This window comes from Alosa sapidissima, chromosome 1 (genome assembly GCF_018492685.1).
Source record: "Alosa sapidissima isolate fAloSap1 chromosome 1, fAloSap1.pri, whole genome shotgun sequence".
In the NCBI taxonomy this organism is placed as follows: domain Eukaryota; kingdom Metazoa; phylum Chordata; class Actinopteri; order Clupeiformes; family Clupeidae; genus Alosa; species Alosa sapidissima.
The window spans coordinates 29012078-29017449 of NC_055957.1; the positions used below are offsets into that span (position 1 = coordinate 29012078).

The 5372-nt window shown below is 41.8% G+C and overlaps 1 long non-coding RNA gene across 1 annotated transcript; it reads left to right on the plus strand.

The window, feature by feature from the left end:
- The first annotated feature begins 4042 nt into the window (after window positions 1-4042).
- On the plus strand, window positions 4043-5079 carry LOC121714766. Its single transcript, XR_006033422.1, has 3 exons — window positions 4043-4469; window positions 4608-4734; window positions 4849-5079. It is a non-coding gene; the product is annotated as an uncharacterized LOC121714766 (long non-coding RNA).
- Window positions 5080-5372: the final 293 nt, after the last annotated feature.

Here is a 5372-nt window from a genome sequence, read left to right on the forward strand (position 1 = left end):
ATATGTATGTGTATGTATGTGTGTGTGTGTGTGCTTGTGTGTGTGTGTGTGTGTTTATTTGTGTATTTGTGTCTCTGACTGTCTGTGTGTGTGTGTGTGTGTGTGTGTGTGTGTGTGTGTGTGCGTGTGTGTGTGCATGCCCAGGCCTTTTCCCATGTCGAAGAAGACAGTCATTTGGCTCTCCTACAAAAGACAAGTGTCAGAGCGCGGTTGACGAATCTAAAACTGACTATGATGTCATCTCCACTAATCTGCAATAGAGTGCATGCTGCCCAGAATGGAAGGCTCTGATGCTCAAACCCCAAACCAAAGACAGAATTGGCTCCATGCACTCATAATTCATCTCTAAATGATAAAGAAAATACATCTTGTGGAGACTCTGGTGAGTCATTTGATTTATTTGTGGAGATAGCAATCGTAAACAGAGCTCAGCAAATTAAAACTACCAACACTGCTAGGCAAGGAAAGCACAAACAAAATATCTGTTCATTATTGCTATCAGAGAGAACTACACTGTGCTAACAATAACTTTTCATTATCTCCAAAGACTGGATATTGATATATCCAGTATATTGACGACAGTACTAACTATTATAATTATGAAAAACATATTATATTTTTCTTTGTTGCATTTATTCTATTGTTTTATTTGCAGATTATTTACTGACTTTTGCACATGAAAACACTCTGTAATTTGCTGTAGTCTGTGGTGGGTGGAGTACACACACACACACACACACGCACACATGCACAAACACACACACACACACACACACACTGATCATGTTCTCTTCATCCCGGGTGTGTGTTGACTATACACTGGGGGGTAGGCCGCTCCGAGGCGCGTATCGGTGAGTGAGAACGGCTCCCCTCTCTGGGGGTCCTCTGCTGTTCAGACCTGCTGCTGGCTGAGTAAATGCTCGGAGAATGAAAAGAGGAATAATAGATGAGAGTTATCACCCTGCTCCTCCTCTTACTCCTCCTTCTCCTCCTCCTCATCTCACCTCATCCTCTTAGCTCCAAGGCTGTGTGTGCTTGTGTGTGCGTGTGTGTGTGTGTGTGTGTGTGTGTGTGTGTGTGTGTGTGTGTGTGTGTGTGTGTGTGTGTGTGCGTGCGTGTGTGTGTGTGTAGGCTATATGAGAGAGAGCTTGTATATGTTTTTGTATGTTTGTGTTTATGCTTGTTAGGGGCTACCCAATCCTTGCAGGACATGGAGGCAGGGGTGTGTGTGTGTGTGTGTGTGTGCATGCGTGCGTGGACATACATGTGTGTGTGTGTGTGTGTGTGTGTGTGTGTGTGTGTGTGTGCATGCGTGCGTGGACATACATGTGTGTGTGTGTGTGTGTGTGTGGGGGGGGGGGGGTTGATATGAACACCTCACTGAATTTAAGGCAGAAGGAAAATGAGCTCCCCTGAAACTCGTGTGCATAAATCATCCCCCATAAATCAGGCTCTGCCCAATGCACCACTGACTGCATCTTTAGCTGTCCAGTCATCAGCAGGCACTCCTGGGCAGCTTTGAGATGCCCAGGTTAATGCAGCCTCCAATGCAGACATAGTCTAGGTTGGACGCACTTCTCCAAAGCAAACAGTAACAAAACAGTAGATCACAGAGACGAGCATTTTGAACACTCTCTCCCTTTGTTACAATGGAGATTGGAAACATTTTTAGGAGGCACTCAAAGTCTAATTGGTTACTAGTCACTGGGTCTGGGAGTTCTGAAATACTCTAAATGCCTGTCTGACTGAGAAACTGTATCTTATAAAAAATACCAGAAGGTTCACATCAGTGTGTTTTGTCTAATCAACATTTTGGCTGGAGATAGTGCGCACGCTTGATAACTAACACGTTGAGAGATATTTTCACAGGTTCTGACAGCATGTTTATTAAAGAAACACCCTTATATGGGCTGCAGTTTTGATATCTAAAACATCTTCCAAGAGAGAAGAAGGATATAATCGACTCATGTGTTATAAGTGTGGTGTCTTTGAAGCAGTAGTGTTCTTTAAATTAGTGGCATTGGAACTGAGCTGTTTAGTGTATCATTATGTGATGATATACAGATATGGAAGCCTATCAGCATATGGCAAACTGTACAGTTTGTTGTAATGCCTTGAAATCTCTGTACAGAGAGAGAAGGAGAGAGAGAGAGAGAGTGAGTGAGTGTGTGTGAGGGAGAGAGAAGGAGCATTTTTGTGTTGATCTGCTCCTGTCCCTCTCCCTCCTTCCCTCTCACTTTCTGTCATATCATGAACTTTTGTTCCCCATCACAGGTTAACATCAAAATGATTCTGACAGTAGCGCATTCTGCTCAGTCAGATTACAGCTCAATGTCTGATACTGCTTCAGATGTGAGGGAAAATGGCAATTGAGAAGTAACCTGACTCTCGCCAGATGAATTTCGTTCCGCTTAGCTCCGCCTAGCTTCACTCACATCCATCTGGGACCTCTTCCATCATTGAGAGTGATTTCAGCACGAGATTGTATCGTAAAGCCAATCAGTACGCAGGGCGGGAGTTTCATAGATGTGACATAGCGTAGAAGCGACTGTGAGACTGTTCTCAGCGTCACAGGTTGGCTTCGATGTGAGTAGTTGAAGTAATACGTCAATAGATGACGGACAAGTGGCTTATTCAATCATATGCAAGCATTTTTTGATTAGGCCCAGCCTTCTGAAGCAACACTCCAATGGATTGATCCCAGATGGATGAGTGGAGCTAGGCGGAACGAAAATCTGGTGAGAGTCAGGTTAATTGAGAAGTGACAGTGAGAAAGAAAGAAAAAGAGAGAGAGAGAGAGAAAGAGAGAGAAAGAGAGAGAAAGAGAGAGAGACTCATTTATGATTTCCTGCTATGATTGTCATCATCCATTGGCATAGCCAACCAGCATAGTCTTCTGGCTCTTTCAGGAAGCTCTAATTCTTACTTCTTACTTTGCCGTATTTTGTTCTCAAATTTAAAAGATGTGAAATGCGTTGATTAAATTGTCTTTATGCTTTCTGCAATTTCCATATTTTGACAACTAAAACTGACTTGTTTGTAGAATCCCTTTTTTCTGCTACTTTGAGTCTATTTTTAACTTACATGACAAATGGGACTTGTGCAACCATCAAAAGTTAACTGATGTTCTGGACACACGCCTCAACAAATTCCACTAAGCCATGGTCACCATAATCCTCTGGTACGCCAGGTCCTGATCAGTTGTGGATCTGTCATGAGTATTACTGTAAGAGGCAAAAATCAGGTTTACAAAGTTTAATTTATTTACTTAACCATCTATTTGTCATTGTGTGTTGTTTACTGTAAGATACAACCCACACAGCAGTAGACTCCTAGGCGGATCCGCCTTCAAGTCGGCAAACCCGCGTGACTGTCGCATTCGTTTTGGTGCCGCACAGAGGATCAGCTCCGCCTTCAGGTGGCCCCGTAAATTCTACTGTCAAACAGCGGATCCTGAGTGGACCCATGTCGGATCCGCGGGCGCGGACGCGCCTATACTGTAACGGTTGAACATGACTGTACACCAAGAGCCAAGAAGAGTCATACTAGTGGATATTTTCTTTGCTGGGACACGGTTGCGCTGAACCCTCTCGAGTAAGTGATATTTATTAATATATTGCGACATTCACAATAGCTAAACATTGGCCTTTGTGGTTTTATAATCATCATGTTTATTGATTGTAATGACGTTGTTTGATATTAGGACTAACGTTAACGTTAGTGCAACCAGAGACGTTTGTCATTTTGTGCAACAGTTTGTGCAAAGTTAACGTTATTGTTAGCTGTGATGCTCATATGAGTCTGTAGCCTATCTGATTTAAAATGGGATAGCAATTTCGGCAGAATATGTTATGGTAGTGTGATTTAAAAAACATACATTGTTATTTAACATTAGTCTGGTCTTGTCTGTTTTAATGTGTAGCTGTTGTCCATATAGTGCTACTATGCTAGCGGCATATAGCTGCTAGCTAGCATGCTGCTAGGCGCAATTGCATAAGTTATTGCTAATGTCTATTAGTGCTATACATATATTGAAATCATGTTTGCGATGCAAACCTTGATTAAGGTGATACTGGCACTGGTATTTCAGTCAATGAAGTCAGTGAAGCACTCGTCTGCTATGATAGCTACCTACAACTTTAGCATGTTGACTCACTGATAATGGTTTAGCCCTAGCCTCTAGCTAGCTGTGCATTAACGGTTGCATTTTGCCAAGTTTGGAATCATAACATTACGTAACTTTAGTTTCTATCTGCCATCTTTGTAATGAAAGCCTCGGCATTTTAATCGCTGTTTAAGTCGGTTCAGACAACTATTGGCATCTGTTTGTGATTTATTATGCTAACGTAACTTAACTGTATGGAACTTGGTCCCCATCTTCTATTTTGTTTGTTCTGCAGCGTCAACTTTTATCGGCTGGATTCTAGCATCTAACGTTACGATTGCCTCTGTTGGGTTTGCTTGATCAAGTAATACTTTCTGGGTTGTTAAAATGTAATGTGAACACATTCCCGTAGCATTCCAAAATAGACCAGAGATGCTTGTACTATATGTATATTTGGAAATTTTGGGATTGCAATAACCATAATGATATCGTTATGTAACAGCCATCGTTTCGGGGACTCTGATGACCGTGAAGAGCCAGAAAATGGTGACTTTGCATCTCTGAGGTACCTTCCAACTCGCCTGGTATATCAGTTTTAGCCTCAAGCCCAAGCCTATTGCACTGGCAAAGTAAGTAATACTCTCTTAACATTGAAATAACTAAATCATAATATTAATATTAGAGATATGGTTAACATTCTTAGTGCTAAAGACATTCCCCTCTCTTTGTATCTATTCCTCCAGCTCCACCATGTCGCCGAGTGCCAGGCAGCCGAGTCACTACCCCTCAACCTGGAGAAAACTGTTAAGGTAAAGACTGATCTCTGAAATAATATTGAATACAGTGGCCCCATCTATATTAACACAGCAGTAGTCACTGCATTTCAGATCAACAGATTGCATCTGTATTACCATCTCAGATTTTCTGCATACTTTATCCATTACTTTCAAAATCTCAGCCAAATATTTTGTCAGTTAAAACATCTGCATTCATGCAATGTTGCCTGAAAAGTTCATTCATTATTATCAGATTGTATTGAAACACATTGATTTCAATGTCAATCCATTCATGGAGTTGATATAGATAGTGCATACCAAAATATTGAAACATACAAATTCATGTCCAGCATGACCAGAGATTTGATTTTGTTTGCCATTGTTTGGCCCTGTAGCTCTCAGCCTACCATGGTTAACAGATCACAACCATTTATCTCCCTTAGCACCTCACCATGGGGCAGGACCGCAACACTCTTCACCACCTCAACTCC